The sequence below is a fragment of the Ostrinia furnacalis genome, unplaced genomic scaffold (assembly GCF_004193835.3).
Source record: "Ostrinia furnacalis isolate ACB-3 unplaced genomic scaffold, ASM419383v2 OfSCF0447, whole genome shotgun sequence".
NCBI lineage: Eukaryota > Metazoa > Arthropoda > Insecta > Lepidoptera > Crambidae > Ostrinia > Ostrinia furnacalis.
The window spans coordinates 92,538-108,346 of record NW_021130686.1 but is presented as its reverse complement, the minus strand read 5'-3'; positions in this window follow the sequence as shown (position 1 = coordinate 108,346).

The window sequence follows — 15,809 nt, the reverse complement described above, 5'->3', positions numbered from 1 at the left end:
AAGAGTAACAAACATCCACATCCAGACATCCAAACTTTCGAATTTATAATATTAGTAGGATAGTAGGAAGTACCCACTCTTACCAATCGCTAAGCTAGAGCTCTAGCTCTAGGCTTCTTCTTATAGGCTCTAGCCTATTTAGCAACTTGCTTTAGTAACGCTACTCGCTATTGACAAAAAACCACCGTTCGTAATTTGGTAAACATTTAATAATGAGTGGTTTTTATAAAAACTCGACTAAACCGCCCGGCTCAGAGTCGTTTAGGCGATTATCACACTGCACCGCGCTCCACCGCGGTCCGCGTGGCTACATATAACGAATCGCGCGCGCAAACGCGTTGTCAGCGTCTATACAAACTGAGGTATGTACTTGCATATAATGGTTAAATCTGTCGTCCCGCGTACCGCGGCGGAGCGCGGTGCAGTGTGATAATCGCCTTAGTCAGTGAACGAGTGAACAGGGACGTGTTGTGGGGGGTGCTACTCACCTGTCAAAATAGTAAATAATGGATTGGTTCGACTAAACGCTGAAAACTACTCGACTTAATTATATATTTAGCTATGAAATTACTTGAAGAACAAGGCTTACGCCCGTATTCACAAACAGTACTATAAGGTCTCACAATGCGCGTGGACGCACAGGGTGACACACGAACCAATCACAGAGCTCTATTCAACGCTATGCGTTCGATTTGCTGCCTCACTTAAGGGGGTTTAGGCGGTCAGCGAAAATTCAGATTTCGTAACGTTTCCGCGCATAGATAATTAAGGATAGGATAGATACCGCATATCGCGCATGTCAAATAAATATAATGAAAAGTATAAAAACGAGCGTGCCATTTTTTAAACGTCATCCATATCTGTGTCCATCAACGAGCTCGAAACTAAATATCGTAAACGCCATTCATATTTTTAACAGAAAGTTAATAGTTAACAACTATTCAGTTTTCTTGAAATCTAAATCAGTCAGGAAATCGAAGAGGTAAAAACCGATGTCTTTGTGATTTTATCGGATTTTTATTGTGAAACACGGTTGTATTAAGATTTTATAAAAATATCAGAGGTAACTTAAAGTTTTTTTTTCTATTGAGCAAAATTTTTCTAATCGTTTTTTCGAAATATCATCATCATCCCCTCACGCATACGTCTGTAATACATTGAAAATTTCAGTGCGAAATATCGTCAGTTCTTTAAGTAACAGCTAATAGAAAACAGTCAATATTGCCGTGTTCACTTACTAAGGCATAAGCAAGCATCGTTTGTGAATACGGGGGTAAAGAGCCATCGCGAGCTTCCATGAGGAACGTATGTAGTACACCAGTTAGTAGCGTGCCGTCCCTCGTGGCAGCTTGACGCTCTTGCCAGCTGTTCACTTTTACCTTTGGCATGTCATTTCCAACCATATTATTAAGACATAATAAAAAATAGGGTCTGTCGCTATCATACCATTTTCAATAAGTACAAGCGCGTTATGCATATAAGCTAGACTTAATAATAAACAATTCAATGTAATAAGAAGGGAGAAGCCGAGACATCCCTTAAGCATTCAAAATACAATTTTATTGAAGAAGTATTTAGGTATTACGTAAAGAACACAGACATTCTTATTCGCAGTACGATATGGAGGACTTTGAAATAATAAAAATATTGTGTGTAGCAGAAAGAAAAATGAACATCCACCGCGACTTCTGGAGTTTGATGACAAAGAAACGCTTTTCTATTGCGTTTTTAATTTCATTAGAAATCCTGATATTTCTACCAATTTCCATTTACCTTATGAAATGTGTTTTCACGATTTTTAAACCAGAAAATTGTTTGTGGCTAATTTTTTATATACTTCAAAATTGTTTATGTTTCTCCATACTCCTGTACTATGCTCCTCATTTCGGACATGAGTTTGAGACACTTGTTATGTGTTTATCCCAGGTACACGGTGCCCTGAAAAGTCATGTACCTTACAAATTATCCTTGACGAAACTTAAAACAAATGTATATGTCGTCATTATTACTTTAATGGCTATGAGGGTTATTACAACTGTGCAAAATGTGGATTTACGTGATAATGTTAATGAGTACTGTCCCATGTTGTTAATATATTCAATGTTTGCCATCAATGAAATTATCACTGAAATTAGATATGTTCTGACCTCTTTGATGTACTATTCTCTGCTCGCCATAATAAGGAGCATGCTACAAGCAGTGAATGAGCTGATCAAGGAGGCGGCCCTGGAGGGCTCGCTTGAGGACAATTTGTACCACTTTGCCTCCGTGTACCGATTGTTGTTGGAATCTTGTCGACTACTAAAAAAGTGTTTCGCACACCAAGTAATGATATACACATTTATATTTATGTTTATGTTTCTTATCCTATGTCTATTGATACATATTTTTGTTTCAGATATTGTTCTCACTTTTTACAGGGACATCGTTCTGTATATATTTAATGTGGCATGCTTTAAGTGTGTTATTAAAAGAAAATGTAGGTAATAATAACTTTTATCTTTAAAATGTCAAAAGATAACAAATTTTAAANTGCTCGTAACTCAGTTCAGACTGAGTTTAGAGGTATACATGTTGTAGTAAGTTTGGTTTATTACACTATTTTGTAATCAAAAAACAAAGATTGGTCGATGGCCGCGCGAAAAAAAAAAGACGCCAATTTCCGGCATTGTCTTTTATTAATATTTTCAGGCAATCTATAGTATAGCAAGCATATGGTATAAAGTCATAATGTTAATCGGGTTTTTGGTGATTATTACCACGGCTGGGCAAAGAGTGAACAATCAGGTTGTGGCGCTGAAGCGGCTTTTGGCTAAACTTCGCTATGTATCTATAGGTTTGAAAAAACCATAATTTATCAGTGTTTCTTACAGGGTGTGAAATATGTGGACTGCTTTATCTCGAATTCATACGTCCCCAAAGATATGAATGAACAGATATTTTAGGAGTAGGCAATATACAACAAAATATTCAAATTTTTCAGATTCTAAAAGCGTGAAGGACTTCCAGCGGCTGGTGTGCGTGGAGCCGCTGCGGGTGGAGCTGCTGCCGCCGCTGCCGGTCGGGACCTACATCCTGCCCGTGGTGCTTTCCCTGATGGTCGACTACATCATCGTCTCTCTGCAAATGAATAAGGACATCTAATTGTGCTTTGTATCTATCTACCTATCTTATCCAGGGTGAAATATTGTGTTAAATTATGATAATACCCAATGTAATGTACCCAAATTTATGCACAATAAATTATTTGATTTGATTTGATTTGATTTGATTTGATTTGATTTTGATAAAAATAAATGTCACATTATGNACATTATCATCTCTGATGAAATAAATAACCCTTATGTTTCCTTTTAAGTAGGTAGGTACTTTTGGTAAACGCTCGCTTTCATTAGTCGAAAAAATTACACAATAATGTCACCCATCAATATTTTTATCAGACATGGAGAAACCTACACTACTGAAATTATTAGTTTTCTAGGTATTATTACATTCGATAGAACATAAAATTTTAACCTATAAATAATGGTCATAAAAGTAATGAATGTTTTCCATAAGTAGTTCCTGCTCTACCTGATTACTATCTTGTACAAGTGTCTTTGGGAACCCACTTCCATCATAAGTTGTTTGTCTCACATTAATAGCTAAGCACCTACTTACTTAGATACATTTCAACCATTTTCAAAATTAAAATGGTGTTTATAAATATGTCATCATATCTACAATAACTATCTATCATAACGAGGTCACCATGACTGTATGGAATATGATATTTGAAAGCAAATACTGCTGCTTCTAGTTTGAAAATTATTTCACATTAACTGAAGCTAACTACCAGTCACTACCAGATGATGTAACCAATGATTGACATTTTCATAAAATTATTAGTACTAAGTATTTCGTTAGTTCGATTCAGTCATGATGTCCACTGCTGGGTAAAAAGATCCCTTAAATAACAGTAGCTATTAACTTCTAGTAACGTACTTTTCACAGTAAAAAAATTTTACTGTATCAGAGTCCGTTCGTTCATTCGTTTGTTTCAGCCAAATGACGTCCACTTCTGGACAAGGGCATCCTTTAAGGATTCCCAGAAGGACAAGTCCTGCGTTGTCCACATAATGACCTTCGACCGCGATTGTTGATCTACCTAATGGGGAGGTCAGGCCACACGACGACTTCCGGCCCGTGGTCGCCATGGGATCAGAGACTCTGATCCCATGGCGACCACGGGCCTCTGATACAGAGTACACCAATCGAATTTAGGAAAATTTCCCTAAGAAATCTGTACGGACTAGCAATCAATCATAGCTACAATCTGTTGTTCATACCATTTTTAAATAAGCACTTTAAATAAGGTGTCCCCACCTGTAATTCAGCGTACAAATTGTTCCAAAAGTCCATAAGCCAAGAATGAGGAGGTATATTAAATTCTTGGTTCCCGTGACCATCATAGCGAGCCCTCGAGTGACCCTTGTCAAAGTAGGAATTCACGTTAATCATATATCAATAAAAGAAATGAAATTATGAGCTTGGGGTGACATGCTGTTACGTAAAAAAAAAACAGTCATTCTTATATCGCTGTACGATATGGAGGACTTTGAAACAATAAAAATAATATGTGTAGTCGAAAAAATAATCAACATCCATCGCGACTTCTGGAGTTTGACGACAAAGAAACGACTTTACGTTGTGATTTTAATGTCATTAGAAATCCTGATTTTTCTATCAATTAACATTTACATTTTGAAATGTATTTTCATGCTTTTTAAACCGATACATTGTGTGTGGGTGATCTTTTATATTATACTACAGTGTTTTTTAAGTTGGTCTATACTCTTGTACTACGGTCTTCATTTTGGACATGATTTTAAAACACTTAATATGTGTTTATCCCAGGTGCACAGTGTTCTGAAAAGTAATATTTCATACAAAGTATCCTTGAAGCAACTTAAAATAAAAATATATGTCGCAATGATTAGTTTAGTGGCTATGAAGGCTATGGTAACTATACAAAATTATGGTAACAACTATGAAAACTTAAGTGGTAATATTAACGAACACTGTCCAATGCTTTTGTTGAATATACTGTATACCATCAGTAATACTTTCTTTGAAATTAGATATGTGCTAGGCGTTCTGATGTATTATTCTATGCTCACCATGATTAGGAGCATGCTACAAGCAGTAACTGAGTTGATCAAGAAGACGGCCCTGGAGGACAATTTGAACAGCATTGCTTCTGTGTACCGAGCATTGTTGGAATCTTGTCGACAGCTAAAAAAGTGTCTGGCACACCAAGTAATGTATACAGGCATTCATAATTATGTTTATATTTCTTACCTACGTTATAATTACTATTGATTGACACGTCTTTTTCTTTGTTTCAGATATTGTTCTCACTTTTTATTGGGGCATCGTACTTAATATATTTAATATGGCAAGGCTTAAATCTGCTATTGAAACAAAATGTAATAACTATTGTTTTAATATTTTCAAATTCAAACCATTAACAAATTTTTCATGTCTCAATATTTTCAGGCTATGTTTGCGGAAGGCATTTGGTATGAGATCATAATGTATATTGGGACTTTTGTGATGACTACAACGGCTGGGCAAGAAGTGAGCAACCAATTGGTGGCGCTGAAGCAGACTTTGGCTAAACTTCACTATGCATCTATAGGTTTGACAAAGCAAAAGTTTTCAGTGAGTTACAGTTAAAGAGTCTTTGTGGACTGCTTATTTATCTCGAATTTAAAACTTGAATACACAGATGTTTTGGGGAAACTCATCATCATCATTTCAGTATTAGGACGTCTAACTGCTGAATATAGGCCTCCCCCAATGATTTCCACAATATCCGGTTGGTGGCAGGACTGGCAGGCAGCCTGCATCCAGCGCCTTCCGGCTACCTTTATGTGGTCTCCGGTCCACCTTGTGGGTAGACGTCGGACGCTTTCCGGTACGTGGCCTTCACCAGGCTCAATAAAACATAAAATTACTATCATATTTTTCAGATCCTATAATGGCAATCCCGTCGTGCTTGAAGGACTTCCAGCGGCTGGTGTGCGTGGAGCCGCTGCAGGTGGATCTGCTGCCGCCGCTGCCGGTCGGGACCTACATCCTGCCCGTGGTGCTCTCCCTGATGGTCGACTACATCATCGTCTCTCTGCAAATGAATGAAGACATCTAAAACAAGGGGAATAGTGTGTGTTCTCATTGTATTTTACGTTCTATTCAGTTGTTTGAGTGTCATTGTTCAATTGACTTTTGTCAATAACAAAATCTTTCGAGGCCATCTAATGGCAGAAAAAAATAATTACAACGAAGAAGCTCTTGGCCTGTATCTCACCTGTATTTGTGTGCCATTAAACAAATAAATTTGTGTAATACATTGTTTTGTATACTTCTTACTTCGATGATTACTTAACCCTTAAATTGGCACTCATTGAACCCTTGCTTCAAAAATGGTCAAATTTAGGATTTGGGTATTGTTTTGATAGATTAAGAAAAAAATATTTACTTTTTGAAAAAATTTCAATTAGTATAGAAGTTATGACATGTCACTCAAAACGGACATTGCCAATTATTTAGCATTACAACCATGTCACTTAGGGCGGACATTGCCAGTTTAGAAAAACAAACGTAAAACAACTTTTCTTAATAACAATACAGGAATCCCTGATAATCATCCTCTGGCTAATCCAGCGCCTTTTGCAATCCATCTGGACTATTTACTGTTGATTTTACATACATTTATCAAAAAATACCCTGACATATAAAATCAGAAACCGACTGCCTGATTTATCAACATAAATCCCAAACCGGTGGGTATAAAGACACAAAGTTTGGCATGTAGGTTCCTTATTAGGGTCTAGGGGTGTTATCAGAAAGGATTTATCCAAAATTACCCCCTAAGGGGGTGAAATGAGGGTCCAAAGTTTGTAGGGCGAAACAAAATTAGTTACACTATTTAATTCGAAACTTCACAGGATACATTCCTATCGATAAATGAATAAACACGTCTTTCAGGTTATTTCAGAATTCAACCCCTAAAAGGGGGAAATTGGGTAAAAATGTCTAAAAATCAACATGAGTATTTATTACTGATACATGGCATTGTCCGTTTTAAGTGACATAACATTTGTAACCTTGAAATGAATGGAAAAAAAACGATATTTTTTTACAGTTTTGGCAATAACCGTCAGTTTTATTCGTTAATATTCTAAAATCAATCAATAAAGCACAAGAACAAGTGTAATATCTACAGTATTGCCACATTTATCACGAGTGAAAACTTGACATTGCTGTTGCATTTATTCAACTGTCTTGATTTTTTAAATTCGCGGCTTTTTATTGAACTACAGCCCTGTGTTTCACATAAAATATCATGCTTTTTATAAAATATCCTTTGAAAGTCGATAAATTGCTTTAATTTAGATTCTGTAAGCAATTATTTGACATGTCCTTTAACCCACTTGTTACTAGCGTTCTTTTAAAAGAACGCTAGTTTTTACATAAATATTTTTACTAATGTGAGTAGTGTAAACTATTTTTATGTGCAACATTTGAAAAATGAGGTGTGTCGCAGTATTGTCCAAGTCTTATAAGTACACTGACGTAAAAAACTATAAAGTTTTGGAGCGATTGTTTTGAGATAAATTTATCATGACTGTTTTAAGGTAAGTGATAGAAAAAGTGAATTCCGTAACAAGTGGGTTAAAACGGACAAAAACCATTTAAGGGTTAATATCATTAGCTTTCCTTGGGAATCCCATCACTTACCAAGTGCTAAGCACCACATAATGATATGGAAAAAAAACAAATTAAGAACATAAAATATTAAATTCCATTTTTACACTAACGGTGGTTCGCTGTTATAGAACACAGATAGTGTTATATCGCGACACGACATGGAGGACTTCGAAGCGATTAAAATAATTTGTCTAGCGGAAAAAACCATCAACATTCATCGCGATTTCCGGTACTTGACGACAAGGAAACGCCTTTTCTTGACTTCTCTGATGTCGCTGGAAGTCCTATTATCCCTTGCGACTTTTATTTTTATTTTGGATTGTTTTTTAACACTTTATCATCCACAGAATGTATTGTGGATGTTTTTTTTTGTGCTTCTTAATTGTTTAAGTTTTTCTTTAGTCTTGTATTATGGTCCCCATTTCGGAAATGACTTTCAAACACTTCTTCTGGGCTTATCCCAAGCCCACAGTATACTTAAAAGGTATCTTCCATACAAAAGATGCTTATTACAACTAAAAAGAAAAATATATGTCATCATGTTCAGTTTTGTTATAATGAGAGTTGTTTTAACTGTGCAGACTGCGCACTTTAGTGACGAAGGCCAATGTCCGATGTTGTTCTTTTTTGTATTCTTTACTATGAATGAAATCTTACATGAAGGCCGGTATATTTTGGGCATTTTGATGTATTATTCTCTGCTCACCATAATAAGAAGCATGCTACAAGCATTAAATGAGCTGATCAAGGAGTCGGCCCTAGAGAGATCGCTTGAGGACAATTTGAAAAACTTTGCGTTCGTATACCGAACATTATTAGAATCTTGTAGACTTCTAAAAAAGTGTTTGGCACACCAGGTAATGTTTTCGATTTCTATGTTTGTTTATATTTATTTTTTGTTTTAATTGCATCATTGTATATTAATTAGTCTATTATCTTATTCTTTCAGATATTATTCTCACTAGTTATAGGGGCATCGTTTTTAATATATATAATATGGCAAAGTTTAAGTTTGCTGTTAAAAGAACAGGTATAATCTTATTTCAAGCGAACATCGAACGAAAGTGTCTAGGAATCATGAGCGTTTAAAACCAGTATTTTTTCTATAACGACGAGCTTATTTGATGTAGTTGTAGACGATGTGGACGATATCGTGAGCGTTCCGTGTTAAAAAAGTTTTCGGACGCTTGTTAAAGTAACCTATGCATGAGACCCTGTGGGGTGCGATGGTGAGGGACCTCCTCGTCGTGCACCCTGTGCAACGTCTTTGTCGACTATTCACGCGGGTGACTAACTTCTCACTTGCGCGGCAGGTCTCGTCAACTCGGCAGGCCTGTCGGTCAACCCGTAACCCACAATTGAGTGGGCCGGGGGCCGTCGAGCATTTGCCCGGGCCACGATGCAGGGGACATCTTTAAAACCCCCCACAGGTGGGGGCTGGCGGGGCGTTTGCCCAGGCCCATTCTTTGGAGGGCCGCTCTTGGTAGTTCTCCACTCAGCAGAACTGACTGAGCAGCGGCATAGAGCAGACCGTAACCCATTACGGCGGGCCGGGGGTCTTTTTGTACCAGGGCCGCGAGGAGAAAACCTCTATAAAAAAACAACTGGAGGAGGAGATTGGGGGTTCCCTAGAAGCCGGAGAGGCTCGCTCGTGAGCGAGCCTCTGGCCGTTCCCACCGACCAATTGGGCATTACACAAACGTTGGGAAATGCTTTGCGCATGCATTTCCCAGCGTTTGTGTAATGCCCAATTCGAGGGAGCAGCCTTATAATAATTGCACGTTGCTGAGAACCAGCTTCCAAACTTTCCAACTACTATTTACATTTCTTCTTGCGTGACGCCGTCAATCTACATTAAGTTTGTTTAGGTATTCAGAGTCAAAGCAAAAATTGACACGCTCTAACACGATTTTTTAAAGTCCAGATTGCCATCCAATTTTATATTTTAAAAAAGTGCGTGTCATGGCACGCGCATTGTAGGGTTCTGTAGTTGTCCATCGTTAGCACAATTTATTTCAAAAGCAAGCAATTACTTCATCTAAAGTCACTTTTAATATTTTCTTCTAAGGAATTTTTACTAGTTAAGATATTGTATAATACATGAGTCAAATGACTATTACTCTTAAACTAAGTAATCTATCTTAACAGCTATAGTTTTCCTTGAAAGTTTATAAAAATTAGTATTATTACGATTATTTTCAGATTTTTTAAGCCAACAGTTTAGTTTTTAGAGGGTGGGGGGGCTACTCGAACAATAATTGGCAGTTTAAACTTTAATAATTTGCAAATAGATCCCTAAACGGAAAAATAGTCTTAGAAAGCCCGTAAGCCATTTTAAAACGAACGAACGAAACGAACTTTACCCCACACGATGGGGTAGAAGATGAAAAAAAACTTCATCCCCACTTTACATGTAGGGAAGCTACCCTAAAAAAAAATTTTTTTCAAAATTTTATTCTACCGTTTTGTCGGCGTGATTAATCTACATACTCGTAGCTCCACAAAATTACAGGTCTGTAGTGCTAATAGTTTCCACGCAAAACCTTGGACAGACAGNTTTAAAAAATACTTAAATCTTGAATAACTTGGAAATGAACAAATTTCGGACATGGTGTCATATGACTTAAATGACTGCAAATAAGCTCTACTTTAACCCCTTTCAAGGAATGTATCGCTTTACCTGTCACCCTATATAATATGGCAAAGTTTAAGTTTGCTGTTAAAAGAACAGGTATAATCTTATTTCAAGCGAACATCGAACGAAAGTGTCTAGGAATCATGAGCGTTTAAAACCAGTATTTTTTCTATAACGACGAGCTTATTTGATGTAGTTGTAGACGATGTGGACGATATAGTTAGCGTTCCGTGTTAAAAAAAATCTAAGGCTGAGTTGCACCACCTACTAAGTTTTTCAGTAACTTTACCGATAACCTGGGTATTTCGTATGAAGTTTGATAGTTTTCGGACGCTTGTTAAAGTTAAAGTAACCTAAGCATGAGACCCTGTGGTGTGCGATGGTGAGGGACCTCCTCGTCGTGCACCCTGGGCAACGTCCGTGTGGACTATTCACGCGGGCGACTAACTTCTCACTTGCGCGGCAGGTCTCGTCAACTCGGCAGACCTGTCGGGCAACCAATAACCCACAATTGAGTGGGCCGGGGGCCGTCGAGGCATTTGCTTGGGCCACGATGCAGGGGACATCTTTAAAACCCCCCACAGGTGGGGGCTGGCGGGGCGTTTGCCCAGGCCCATTCTTTGGAGGGCCGCTCTCGGTAGTTCTCCGATCAGCAGAACTGACTGAGCAGCGGCATAGAGCAGACCGTAACCCGTTACGGCGGGCCGGGGGTCCTTTTGTACCAGGGCCGCGAGGAGAAAACCTCTATAAAAAACAACTGGAGGAGGGGATTGGGGGTTCCCTAGAAGCCGGAGAGGCTCGCTCGTGAGCGAGCCTCTGGCCTGAGGTGGAGCAGCGAACGAATGTCCAACTAGGACAATAACTCGCGGCTCCGTTTCTTTGGGTTCTAGTGGAGACCGTCGGATTTTAGTGGTTAAGCGGAGAAAGTCCCACATAACCCACTGGCCGTTCCCACCGACCAATGGGTATGCGCAAAGCATTTCCCGACGTCTGTGTAATGCCCAATTCGAGGAAGCAGCCTAATAATCATTGCACGTTGCTGAGAACCAGCTTCCAAACTTTCCAACTTCTATTTACATTTCTTCTTGCGTGACGCCGTCAATCCACATTAAGTTTGTTTAGGTATTCAGAGTCAAAGCAAAAATTGACACGCTCTGACACGATTTTTTAAAGTCCAGATTGCCATCCAATTTTATATTTTAAAAATTGGCCAAGTGCGTGTCGTGCCACGCGCATTGTAGGGTTCCGTAGTTGTCCATCGTTAACACAATATATTTCAGAAGCAAGCAATTACTTCATCTAAAGTCACTTTTAATATTTTCTTCTAAGGAATTTTTACTAGTTAAAATATTTTATAATACATGAGTCAAATGACTATTACTCTTAAACTAAGTAATCTATCTTAACAGCTATAGTTTTCCTTGAAAGTTTATAAAAAGCAGTATTATTACGAATTTTTTCAGACTTTTTAAGCCAACAGTTTAGTTTTTAGAGGGGGGGGGGGGCTACTCGAACAATAATTGGCAGTTTAAAAAAACTTTAATAATTTGCAAATAGATCCCTAAATGGAAAAATAGTCTTAGAAAGCCCTAAGCCATTTTAAAACGAACGAACGAAAGTTCGTACCCCACACGATGGGGTAGAAGATGAAAAAAAAACTTCATCCCCACTTTACATGTAGGGGAGCTACCCTAAAAAAATGTTTTTTCATAATTTTATTCTACCGTTTTGTCGGCGTGATTAATCTACATAGCTCCACAAAATTACAGGTCTGTAGTGCTAATAGTTTCCACGCAAAACCTTGGACAGACAGACCGACAGACATATCGAAACACGAAACGTATCCTTGTCAGGACTACGGAACCCTTTAAAATGTGTTTAAATGTTGAAGCAGATTAACATGGTAGAATGATCATCATTATGATCTCACTCTATTATTTCTAAACTATGCAAGATATCAAAAAAACTAGTTACTGATCCTGAAAGTGCTTCACAAGCTCTTTCAAACGGTAGGTACCAATAATAGCAGTAGCAGCGTAAAGGTGGGGGCGTTCCGCCCCGGGTGCCAATCATCAGGGGGTGACAAGTCGCGCATATTAGTACTCACTGGTGCATCTGCATGGCAAGTCTGCGGTCTATGTGTCATAATACGGGGGTGCGATTCTCTTTCAATCTTCGAATCGGTAGGTAACCCTAAAAAATTCTGCGAGATATCAGGGGGTGCCTTAGGACTTATGACGGGTGGGGGGGGGGAAGTTTAGAAATAATCGAGTGAGATCACTTATCGTTTCCACCCTGTATACTTCTTACACTGGCCAGACGGGTTGGGGAAGCCTGATTTTCGAATACTTCTCCCTTCGCCTCTTACCATCTAGGCATCTGAGGGAAGAGAGGATGAACCTATTCTACTCTACTGAAACCGCATAGTCAAAAAGGAAAAATATAATAAAAATATTATAATATTTCATAAACTCCCATTTTATAATTAAAATGTTTGATCCCTAGACATTTTTGATAAGCTTGTTTTCCAAACCATCAACAAAGTTCACAACTCAATAATTACTTTCAGCAATTTTTCGTGAGGGGAATATGGTTCCATACCATAGAGTATGCTGGGTCTTTCATGTTGATCACCTTGGTTGGACAAGGAGTGCTGAATGAGGCTGTGACGCTCAATCGACTCTTGGCAAAGCTTCGGTACACGTCTATTGGTATGATCATTTTTTCTTTTTTTTATTTATTTATTTAATAACAGTCTTAGCTCAATTTGTCTCATGATTGATCAATTCTACAGTCATGAGATTAATTCATTATATTAGCAAAAGTCATTAACGAGTGAAATTCACGAACTGCGAAATTCATTCATTCTCAAAGCCTGAAGGTTTGGAAGACGGGCTGGAAGACGTAGCGTGGGCAGGCCTCCTACTAGGTGGACCGACGATCTGGTAAAGGTCGCGGGAAGAGCCTGGATGCGGGCAGCGCAGGACCGTTCATTGTGGAAAACCTTGGGGGAGGCCTTTGTCCAGCAGTGGACGTCATTTGGCTGAAAAGAAATAAGGTTATTTTGGAAGTACATTGAGTACAAAAAATACTACACGAATACTTTTTAGATCCCAAAATGAAGATCCCGTCGAGCCTGAAGGACTTCCAGCGGCTGGTGTGCGTGGAGCCGCTGCAGGTGGAGCTGCTGCCGCCGCTGCCGGTCGGGACCTACATCCTGCCCGTGGTGCTGTCCCTGATGGTCGACTACATCATCGTCTCTCTGCAAATGAATGAGGACATCTAATTTTTCTTTTAAAATATAAGATTTAATTACTTTTCTTATTGTTCTGCCTGCAATAACTAATTTATTTAACATTCTATAGATTTTTTTAGAACCTTCATTATTATCTTTCATTACACTTATTGACAGGTCTACTTAATGGGTAGGGTAGGTTTATCTTGAATATTTGATAGTCTAGCAATTTTATTGAAACAACGTTGCACTAAGTAATAACGCCAGAACTGTATTCAATACTACTTGAATAGAAGGGCAAATTGTTGTTCAACAAACGAATATCGTGTTATAAATTTATTTCAAGAAAAAAAACAGCAACATTTATAAAACATAAAATATTAACAAAACCTTTATATCATTATCATGGAAAATTTTGAAGCAATTAAAATAATATGTGATGTGGAAAAAACGATCAACATAAATCGCAATTTCTGGCATCTGACGATAAGGAAGCGTATTATCAGAATGTTTATGATATTATTAGAATCTGTCATTTCCCTGACAATCACCATAGATATTTTCAAATGTTTCCTAATCCAATATCCTGCAGTATTTAATTTTTGGGCGACTTTTCACACAATGCTAATCTTTATAAGTTTTTCTATATCTTTTTACTATGGTCCGAAATCCGGAAACAATTTTAGAAAACTTCTTTTATATTTATCCCAGTCCCACGTTGTTGTAAGACGTCATGTACAATACGAATCATCGTTAGTGAATCTTAAAATAAAAACACTTATTGTTATTATTTCTTTTGTTGTTGTGAGAACAATTATAGCAATGTTGAATTGGAATCAAAGAAATAATTCAGAATGTCCGACTCCACTTCTGTATATTTTGTTTGTAATTTTTCAAAATTTGCATGTAAGTCGATATTTAGCAGGAGTTTTGATGTATTATTCTCTGCTCACTATAATAGCGAGTATGCTACAAGCAGTAAATGAGCTAATCAAAGAGGCGGCTCTAGAGGGGTCACTTGAGGAGAATATAAGTAATTTTGCCTCGGTCTACAAAGCAATGATTGAATCGGCTCANTGAGATCACCTATCGTTTCCACCCTGTATACTTCTTACACTGGCCAGACGGGTTGGGGAAGCCTGATTTTCGAATACTTCTCCCTTCGCCTCTTACCATCTGTGGGAAGAGAGGATGAACCTATTCTACTATGCTGAAACCGCATAGTCAAAAAGGAAAAATATAATTAAAATATTATAATATTTCATAAACTCCCATTTTATAATTAAAATGTTTGATCCCTAGACATTTTTGATGAGCGTGTTTTCCAAACCATCAACAAAGTTCACAACTCAATATTTACCTTCAGCTATTTTTCGTGAGAGGAATATGGTTCCATACCATAGAGTATGCTGGGTCTTTCATGTTGATCACCTTGGTTGGACAAGGAGTGCTGAATGAGGCTGTGACGCTCAATCGGCTCTTGGCAAAGCTTCGCTACACGTCTATTGGTATGATCATTTTTTCTTTTTTTTATTAATTTATTTAATAACAATCTTAGCTCAATTTGTCTCATGTTTAATCAATTCTACAGAGTCATGAGATTAATCCCAACTATAATATTATAAATGCGAAAGTAACTCTGTCTGTCTGTCTGTCTGTCTGTCTGTCTGTCTGTCTGTCTGTCTGTTACGCTTTCCCGCTTAAACCTCGCAACCGATTTTGATGAAATTTGGCATAGAGATAGTTTGAGTCCCGGGAAAGAACATAGGATAGTTTTTATCCCGGTTTTTGAAACAGGGACGCGCGCGATAAAGTTTTTCTGTGACAGACAAAATTCCACGCGGGCGAAGCCGCGGGCGGAAAGCTAGTTCATTATATTAGCAAAAGTCATTAACGACTGAAATTCACGAACTGCGAAATTCATTCATTCTCAAAGCCTGAAGGTTATTTTGGAAGTACATTGACTACAAAAAATACTACACGAATACTTTTTAGATCCCAAAATGAAGATCCCGTCGACCCTGAAGGACTTCCAGCGGCTGGTGTGCGTGGAGCCGCTGCAGGTGGAGCTGCTGCCGCCGCTGCCGGTCGGGACCTACATCCTGCCCGTGGTGCTGTCCCTGATGGTCGACTACATCATCGTCTCTCTGCAAATGAATGAGGACATCTAATTTTTCTTTTATTTAA